Source organism: Meleagris gallopavo, chromosome 1 (genome assembly GCF_000146605.3).
Source record: "Meleagris gallopavo isolate NT-WF06-2002-E0010 breed Aviagen turkey brand Nicholas breeding stock chromosome 1, Turkey_5.1, whole genome shotgun sequence".
Classification (NCBI taxonomy): Eukaryota; Metazoa; Chordata; class Aves; order Galliformes; family Phasianidae; genus Meleagris; species Meleagris gallopavo.
The window spans coordinates 70,606,853-70,616,734 of record NC_015011.2 but is presented as its reverse complement, the minus strand read 5'-3'; positions in this window follow the sequence as shown (position 1 = coordinate 70,616,734).

Sequence of the window (9,882 nt, the reverse complement as noted above, 5' to 3'; positions counted from 1 at the left end):
AAAAAAGCAAAAGAAGAAATAAAAAAGAAAAAAAAGAACAATGAGTCAAGGAGCAAGGGGCAAGGACCAAGCAGCCGTATCTCTTTGGTGGAGCTGTTGGAGAGGGTCCAGAGGAGGGCCATGAAGACGATCATCCCCTCCCCTGCAAGCAAAGGCTGAGAGAGCTGCGCTTGTTCAGCCTGGAGAAAAGAAGTCTGCAAGGAGACCTCATTGCAGCCTTCCATATTAAAAGGGACCTATAAAAAGGAGGAGAATCAACTTTTTACTTGGGTAAGTAAAAAGATAGTGATAGAACAAGGGTGAATGTTTTTAAGCTCGAGGAGGGAAGGTTTAGATTGGATGTCAGGGAGAAGTTCATTACCAAGAGAGCGGTGAGGGAGTGAAACAGGCTGCCCAGAGTGATTGTGGATGCCCCATCCCTGGAGGTGTTCAAGATCGGATTGGATGGGGCCCTGGGCAGCCTGGTCCAGCACCTGATATGGAGGTTTGTGACCCTGTGTATGGTGGGGGGGTTGGAACTTGGTGATCCTTGGGGTCCTTTCCAGCCCAAGCTATTCTATGATTCTATGAAAAGGAAAAAGAAAGAAAGGCTAGATAAGGTAAGGATCCAGGGAGACCTCATTGCAGCCTTCTGTTACTTAAAGGGATCTTATTAAAAAGAGTGAAATAAACTCTTAACATGGGTAGATAGTGATAGGACAAAGGGAGATGGTTTTAAACTAAAGAAGGGGAGATTTAGATTAGATGTCAGGGGGAAATTTTTCAGTGGGAGGGTGGTGAGGCACTGGAACAAGTTGCCCAGAGAAGCTGCGGATGCCTCATTCCTTAAGGCACTCAGGGCCAGGTTGGATGGGGCCCTGCTCTAGTGCCTGATTTAGTGGTTGATAAGCCTACCTGCAAAGGGAGGTTGGAATTAGATGATCTTTGAGATCCCTTCCAACACAAGCCATTCTATGATTCTATGAAAATAAAGTATAAGTTTTAACATTTTCAAATAGCTTTGAATGTTTTTTTTTTCTAACAGTACAAATAAGAAATTATAAATATTCTCTTTAAAATATTCAACAAGTTATTAGTGGAGTAAAACAATTGGAAAAGGATAGGGGACATTTTTACTTCTCTTTGGAATAACAGGATAATTGGAAGTTGAAGAAAAATTACTAGAACCTGGAATGTTTGTGAATATGGCATTCATTTTCCTGACATTAGAAGTCTAAAATATGATTAGATGATAATAAAAGCATGCAGTAAAGAGAATCACAAGGACTTGTGTAACATTTCAATTTAGGAATATGTTTTATAGACATGGCAAGTAGTGCTAAGTACTTCTTTTTACTTAGGAGTTGTTAGGAAAATATCGATGCTTGTTAACAGCATGATCTATGTAGGTCACTCCGAAAGTAATGCCTCCCATTTATTCCCATGGAAATGACAATAAAGAACACAATAACACTATTAGAGTGTTATTGTGTTATTGTACACTATTAGAGTAAATTCTTAGCCATAGAACACTATTTTTCAATTAGCTATGCATATTTGTGAGTGATGAACAAGTGTCAATCTGTTATCGTGCTCTTTATATCTGTTTTAGTTTCCGCGGAAACAAAAAGGAGGCATTATTTTTGGAGAAACCTACATATTTTATATGTAGCCCAAGACAATTCCTCCTCACTCAATGCAGCCCAAGCAAGCCAAAAGTTTGTGCACCCATGGACTAGTGCATCAAACAGGCCAGAGACCCTTCTCTGTCCACAAGACAAACAGAAATGGTTGACAAGTCACCAACACATGCAATTCCCCAATCCATAGAAGGAAATCATTTTCCCAGAATAAAGCAGCACTTGGCACTGCAACAGGTATGGAATTCTGTTCAGGGCCAGCAGTATGTCTGCTTGGTTTGCTGGTCAGATGTAGTGAAACATGTCTGAAGTGAGCAGTCTGAAATGTAAATGGGTTTTCTTTCTCTCACTGGTTGCAGGATTCAGGTTTGACAAAAAAGTTTGGGGAGAATGGAAATAAAAAGCAAAAATGAAATGAGAATGAAATCTGCAGTCAGCCATATAGACAGGCAGACTTTGGTGGATGAAATGTCAGGTCACATCCAAGTTACAGCAGAGCATCCCAAAGATGCTTTCAGTATGACAATATCTTTATCTTGATTGCTGCCAACTTTAATCTTTGAGGGACTTTGAAAGACTTTTGACATCTGATTTCCAAAGCTTTATGCATACATAATAAAACTATTGCTTAATCCCTTCAGGAAACAAACTCTTCCTTTTTGTATGCATAATAATAATACCTCTGCATCATTTAGAGCCTGTAGGTGTTGCATGTGAGACTGGAACATTCAAAGCAATATGTTTGGTGGTTTTTTTCAGTTTAACTTTAGAAAAAAAATTACCTTTAATATTTGTTATATACTGCCCATATTGGAAGAATATTGTCTTCCAAAGTGGAGTACTTTGCCTACTGCAAACATCTACAGCTGCATTCACATTTCTGAACATTTAGGCCTTATTCTGCAAATGTTGACCTAAGCTTATCTGCAGTGGTGCAAAAAAGGCACTGTAATACAGCATGTGACATTAGAGCAGCTTGTTAAGAGAAACTGTCAGTTATCAATTATATTGCTGAAACAAAGCATTTGTCAGAGCTAACATACAGCCAGGCATCCATGAACAGACAATGAAGCACTAGCTAATTACCTACCAAGTCTTTCCATTGATTTGATTGACTTTGGCAAGCAGATTCAGTGTGCAAATTTACCATTCTACAGGGCTGTAGCACTTTCATTTAGAGACATTAGTTCTTCCTGACAGAAAACTACTTTTCTCTCATAACGTTTCCACAAAAACAAAACAAAAAAACCTAGTAAGGTGCAGGAAATACTTCTGTGCATTTGGCACTTGATACTCGTAAAACTTTAGCAGTCACTATAAGCAGATAGGGCTAGATGTAAGAGTTGGCAGGCGCAGCAAAGTTCTCCACCCAGAGCAGCCATGGCAGCGCTCCTTGGCATTCCTGATCTCTAACTTTGATTATATCAAGGATTTTCCAGTAGAGAAGCTGACAACCACAGTATCTGTTGGAAGGATTGAAAAGATATCTGTAACAGGAGACATTTATAATATACTGTTGTTTTTGATCTTGGGGTCAAATTCAGGTTTCAAGAGGGAAAAGCTTCTTCCTGCCTTTATGACCTCAAGTAATCACTGATAACACTACAAATAATTAGAACTGTGAAATTCAAATCGATGCTCTTCAGCTTATGCTAATGCATCAAAAAGTCTTTCATCTCCTCCAGTGTGAAGAGGCATTTCACTTCCTGAAGTTACCCTTGCTGCCTGCCTTCTGTTGCAGTGCATCAGGAAAAGAAATCCCATTGCCATCTGTCTTCAAGGTAAGCACATAAGCTCCCTAAATTTAAAATATGTCACTGCATTTAAGTTAATTGGAGGAGCATTTTTCTTTGTCTAAAATATTTATCTATGGAATAAAACATTGCATGAAAGAGTGCATGGCAGGGGAAAAAACACAGAAACTATGGATTGCCTTAGACTGCCTATGTTAACCATCTCTTCTCATTCTCTGCTTCAGCCTGACATGAGCCTCATTCCTCAGCTTTTCCAGCGGGTAGAGATGGGCAAATGGTCACAGCTGCGCAGAAGCAGGGTATCTAAATTCAGATAATAAAATAACATGCACTTGCTTTGCTTTTACTATTAATCCTGGCCAAAAAATAAAAAAAATTAAAAAATCTTAGCATTCAAGATTAGCATTGTATGACGTTTTGAACAACTGGCCAGTGAACAATTTGCATCTAACTCAAGATCAGTAGACACCTCAGTTCCTCACTTTTCAACTCTTTTTTCCTAATGTGACCCAGATCCGTTATAGCAGAGGGTAATCTTGTATATGAACAGTAATGAAATTCATTTCTCTAAGACACAGAATCCCTCCAAAATACCTGTTAGGGAATCCTTTATGCATTGTAGCAGGAAGCTACACATGAAGTTAAGATAATAAATAAGTTCATATGTATGTAAATTGCCTTTACCAGGAAACAATATCTAAACAATGTAGAGAAAATTGTACACACTTCAGAAGTGAAGCCATAACATTCAGCCACAGAAAGATGCTCTTCTGTATCTCAAATTATTTTTGTTTATATAAATGACCATTGTGCCTATAGAAAAATGAAAAACAATTTCAGTACTGCTCTTATTGTTGAACCTTATATATTCCATTATTATATTTTATTGATAAGCTTTTCAGAAAAAGCCTACTGAAATGGCTAATATCCTCCTTTAGTTGTATTCAGCTTAGTGTAGGATTTGTTTCTTGAAGTGTAATGGCCTATGATGTATAGAATTAGATTAAATAAGATGTCACTTGAAACTGGTCACTGTTTAATACTTGAAATTTAAGTATGTGGGCAAGTGTATTCACAACAGAGGCCTGTTGTGAGGTGCAAAGGCACCTAAGACAGTAATGTTCAAGATAGGGAGTGAGAAAAGAAGAGAGCCTCGAAAGCAACAAGTGATAGTGCTAGAGGATGTGTGCTTTGAGAAGCTGGAAGCATGTGGCTTTCAAGAAGGAGCAACGTTACCAAAGAGTAAGAGGAAATGATAGGATAAAAGTAGTAAAACGTACATCATAACATTATTTCAATGAGGGCTTGAGAAGTACAGGGAGTGAGAGAAAGGACCAACTTTTTGCTGCTTGAGTAAATGAGGTTCCAGGCCTATTGAAGCTTCCAGGCATTAAGAGGATTTATATCTTATTTGTCTATTTTCTTATGTTTCAACTCTTGAGGATGAACTTGCTTAGTTTTTTTAAAATACAAATATGTTTTCATGGAGGTGTGGTCTACATTTAAATAAAAATTATCATTTTCCAGGCACTGCTGCACATAAAACACATTGTAATACAATAAAAGCACAATTGCCATATGCAACTGTCATAGAAAAAATAGACTGAAATTTGTAAAGCAGCTGTTTACAAACAAACTGATTAAACAAAAGTATGAGGTTCTGAAATTATCATAAATTGCTGTGAACACATTAGATGAGTACCAGTTTAGAAATATATACAGGTATAGTTTCTTAAGCTTCTCCAAGAATAGCAAATCCCATGATTTTTAAACACTTATTAAAAGGGGTATTGTATTGATAAAACTTCTCAGAAGTAATAATGACTCTGGCCAAGAAATGCTGTACAAGACACTGAATAACAGATGAGATCATTTTCACAGCTTAAGTCTATAGCTACTCCAGCTGATCACATTTTTACAGTTCACCTTGTTCACCACTAGTATCATTAACTCTGTTGGGAACAAAGGTATCATACAGAAAACTGAGTTGGCTTAATATTTTACCATTAAAACTTCAAGCAACTCCGGACAAAAATATGATGTTCTCATGAATACGTCAGTCAGAAGCACCAACTTACCAAACCAGTTCATGTTCCATGTTCAAAAAGAAACTTCTAATGTTTTGACTTGTTTCCTTCCCTTCTCCCACTCCCACTCCCACATCTTGTTGACCAGAATACAGATCATTATGTTTTGATTTGAGAGAAAAGTCAACACTTCATATGGTTTATTCTAAACGTATTTATCCTTAACTGAAATGAGTCTTCAGTTCTTGTTTCGCTTTGTAAATAAAATTCTGTGTCACAAAATTAGAGATTGAGCTCTTCTTATACATGAATTACTTCATGTCTTTGTAAAAGACATTTACCATCTATATTCTACAGAGGCCTAGAGACATTCAAGCACTAAATGACTAAATATTACAGTTATGTTCTGACCCCATCGGTACCTTCCTTTTACAAACTTGAGTTCAAGTTTTACCCAAGATCACCTATTCACATGCAGTCACTTGGCTTTAAAGTTCTTTATTCTCTAAGCAGGAAAAGATTTCTCTAATTTGAAACTTGACTGCCCTTATATATTTATTATTTACTTAATATTTTACCTTATACATATTGGAGTACCCCCATATTTTGCAAAGGTGATTAAATACGCTGATTCAATATCAGAGAAAGAGGTCTGAGCGGAGATCAGCTATGTGATCTGGAGAGAAACTTTGTCTTAGTGGTAAAAATATAGAAAACTACATGAATTGTCTTGAATGTAGTTGAATCAATCAGAATGTTTACTTAAATAAACGAATCCAAAAGAAACCCACTGTGGCTATTGTTCATGACATTTATTAGAATACTTCCCATAAAAGCAAGTCTACAAATAACAATCTTTTACTCTCCGCTCACATGCTTCCTTTTGTATGTTATTTAAAATATTAGCTAATGTCCACTGAAATACTGAGATGCTAACGTAACTGTAAAATATAGCATAATTAAGATAACTTATTAAAATAAAACAGTAAAAAAATGCAAAAATAACAACAACTTTAAAAATAGCCCCTGTTACGGAATTCTAAAAATAAAGTTAAAGATTCAACCACAATAAGTTGTATTCATACAATCATTTCCCATTTTCAAATTTTAATTTGCTCTTCTATTTCTAGAATTGTTCACAAAATTTGTCAAGATTTTAAAACACCAGTTTCTAATCAAAATATTACTTCAGATTTCCTGCTGAAAACTCATTTTTTTATGAAGTTATTGCATAATTTAACCATAAGTTAACCATTACATCCTCTGTAAACTGTGCATGACTGATCTCTTCTACAAGCAAGTAATTCTTTAAAACTCTCTATTGCTGCCTGATAGGATTTAACTTTCTTTTTAGGGTGGGTTGAAACTCTCTGTCATTACAAAGAGATTTCACAAGCCTCTGACATTAACAGATGTTGACAATAGACAGGAGATCCCAGCAGTGGTAACTGCATAGGTGTAGTCTGGTGTTACACAAGGTCAGCTCACAGCTCTGACTCATATTTCTGAGCCACTGTGGATGTACCATTGGTTCTCCTTAACCAGACTTGTCATCTCCTAACAGACGAGGTATTCAACAATTTTTTTCCTCTGTCTTCACTACTGACTGCTATACACACAGCCCTTGAGTGGATGGTTCAGAAGATGGGAAACAGGGGAGCAATGCCCCTTCTGCTGTAAGTGCAGATCAGGTTTATGACTGCCTGAGGAATCCAAACATCCATAAATCTGTAGGTTTCAATTAGATTAATCCCAGAGTCCTGAGGGAATGGGCTGACATAGTCACCAAGCCACTCTCAGTGGTATTTGAATAGTCATGGCAGTCAGCTGAAGTCCCTGGAGACTGGAACAAACACACTCATTTTTAAAAAATGCAGAAAGGATGACCTGGGGAACTACTGACCTGTCAGCCTCATCTCTGCCAGGGACGATCATGAAGCAGATCCTCCTGGAAGCTGTGATAAGGCACATGGAACGGAGAGAAGTGACTTGGGATAATCAGCATGACTTCATCAAAGGCTCAAGCAGTAGGCTTGGGTAAACATCCCGAGGTTCAATAAAGCCAAGTGCAAAGTCTTGCACCTGGGTCACGGCAAACCCCACTATCAATACGAGTTGGGGGATGAAAGGAAACATGCTGCTGCTTTCTAACACCACAAGGGAGTTAGAGAGTTTTCTTCCCGGACTTTGGATACCAGCCCCAAGCTGCCAGAGTTCAAGGAGCTCTTAGACAATGCTCTCATACATAGCATTTGGATTTTGGGTGATCCTGTGTGGAGGCAGGAATTGGACTCAGTGATCCCTGTAGGTCCCTTCCAACTTGGGATTCTGTATCTCTTGGTCTGTGCAAAGCTCCATCTTATCTCTGCTGTCTAAAGCAGCTTCCCAGTTACTTTAGCTCTTTCAGCAAATCCCTGTCGTCTGACTGCAAAGCCATCTTCAAAGTGGCAGGAAGTGCATTCCTGTGATTTGGCTTTGTTGAGGGACTGCCCATTTCTTCTTATGAAATAAAAAGCTGTATAAACCCAAAACAATGAATTTCTTCTTGGACTTTAAATTTGCTGAACTGATGGAGGGTTTGGGGAGGGTTTGTAAGTAGTGAGGTGTTTCTGGATACAGTATAGATACAGTTAAAGTAAAACAATGAAACAGGGATTACATGCAAGTAGCTTATAAAACCCAGGAGCCTGTTATCACAAAGGCTGTGGTTCACATCTCAACCCTATTAAGATAATTGCACTCTCAGGAACAGCAAAGGAGCAACCTAGAATAAAAGGCAAAGAATGCACAGTTGTTTTTGATCAAGAAGAGAGGGATCAGTGGAGTTCAAAAGCTGTTTGTATGAGTTCAGACATGTTTCCACTCTTACAGTGCAAAGCTGAGCAACTCTGGCTTCCATTCAGCATAACCCAAAGCAGTTAACTAATGGAATTAGAGACAAGTATGACAAGAATAGTACAGAGAGGGGGCAGAAGGGCTGAAGAAAGCTGAACAGATGAAACACCTCTAACTTCAGAAATACATGGCTTTATTATGGTCTGTACATTCAGGGGAGTATCCATAAGGATAATTTTAGCTAAAAAATTTTGTAACATTCTAAAAATAATATTTTCGCAAGCTTTAATTATATACTTCATCTTGGGAGCAGAATTAGTCCTGTGCTGTACACGGTAAGATTCCAAAAGTAATTTTGGAGCATACTCCAACCTGCTCAGTTTAACACATTTCATAATGGGAGGCCCAAGGCTGTTCTTTCCTAAGTCTAAATGCCTTGATGTAGTTAGGTAGGCAATTAAGTAAAAATGGCAGAATTAATCTTCGAAGGCACACTCACTTGAAGGCCCACTGAACAATGTGCATGCCTTCAGCAGAAAGCAGCAAAAAGAAAAAAAAAAAAAAAAAAAAAAGGAGAGGAGATATCCCAGTGTGTAACTAGGATATGATTAGGATTTTTGAGCAAATTATTTCTTCAGAAGAAAGCTGCTTTTCATGTCTTGGATCTGTAGAGTTGATCTAACATTCGTTTGCTGCAAGCAGCTGTTTTAAAGCTTTACCAAAAATAATAAATCTAGAATATTTAAAAGTGAAGGTATTTTTCATGTTCGTAGCAGGTTAAATGAGACTTTGAAAATTTCCGAATTACAAAGAAACATGATTTTCCTGCAAAAGTGCATGGCTTGATGTATTTAAGTAATTCAGATCTCCAACAGGCTGTAAGTATATAAACAAGCCTTGACAGTGTCAGCAATGCAAGGCATGTATAGTATTGTCTCATTTATTAACAATACATTCAGATACATTAAATAAAACCATATCTACTGACTTCCAACCCCCTTTTAATTGCTAGGTACTCTCTGGTGATTTTGTTAACGTGCACTGCAAGCTATCCCTATTACCTGCTACTAAAACAAGCACAGCAAGAAAAATGCAGACTTGCACATAGTTGGAACAAGTTATTTATGTAGGCGTAGCAAAGCTTGACCATTATTGACTAATTCAAAAGACAGTGTTAACTCAGCTAGTACTTAGCTTAAGTATTACATTACTTGAGATTTCTGCTGTACAGCACACACACCCTAGTGCAGCGATGCTTTTAGCTATCTATCTCGCTTACATCAGTGCAAGAAACCCCAATGGTCCATTATCAGAGGGTGAGATGGTCCCTGGGATCGCTGGCAGCCACAGGGGACCTCAGTTCTGCAGGACAGCGCCCTTAGCAGCTGCAGCACCCGATCGAAGGAGCAGGGGAGACTCGAGGCCGCTCCTTCAGGCACTCAGGTGGCAGCGAGACGGCCCTCGACCTGGTCCGGCTTCTTAACCTTGCACTGCTCGGCTGTAGTTGCCAACAGCATCGGCACAGGAGGCGGGGGCCTGCCTTACACCCCGCCCTCCTCCCCGCCCACCGCCGCACCATTGGTTGATGCGGGGCGGGGCGGTGCTCGCGATTGCCGATGCAGGAAGCGGTGGGGCGGGGCCGGGCCG